Source organism: Sinocyclocheilus anshuiensis, unplaced genomic scaffold (genome assembly GCF_001515605.1).
Source record: "Sinocyclocheilus anshuiensis isolate Anshui unplaced genomic scaffold, SAMN03320099.WGS_v1.1 scaffold1008, whole genome shotgun sequence".
Taxonomy (NCBI): domain Eukaryota; kingdom Metazoa; phylum Chordata; class Actinopteri; order Cypriniformes; family Cyprinidae; genus Sinocyclocheilus; species Sinocyclocheilus anshuiensis.
Genome location: NW_015548267.1, coordinates 332,836 through 333,287, shown reverse-complemented (window position 1 = coordinate 333,287; position 452 = coordinate 332,836).

The window sequence follows — 452 nt, the reverse complement described above, 5'->3', positions numbered from 1 at the left end:
TAATAGTCATTTCTCAGAACTTCATGTTGGATGTTTTTACTGCACCTGTTGCAGTCCTGAAAGTGCTGTCTCTGTGAGCCCAGCACTTTGCCTGTGAAAAAATAAATTAAAATAAAATAAAATAAAAACTAGCTATAACTAAATAAATAAAAACCAATTTTTATTGTTATTTATTTTTTATTTTTAATGAAAAATATGGTTCCCTTTCGATACTGCACTCGTACTGCGTCTTGCTAGACGCATATGGGGAAAAAGCCTTTTTTCTCCTGAACTGAAGCCTTTTTCATCCACGCAGTGAAACTGCATGGCCATTGGTTCGTGCAGTTTATTAAAAATGAACCAATGGCTAGGCAGCGGAGCTGCACGAGCCTATGGCGACAAAGCCCGCCAAAGCCTGCCAAAGCCCGCCAGAATGGGCGGGGCATCTGGCTATATAAGCGGGCGCTCGCCAC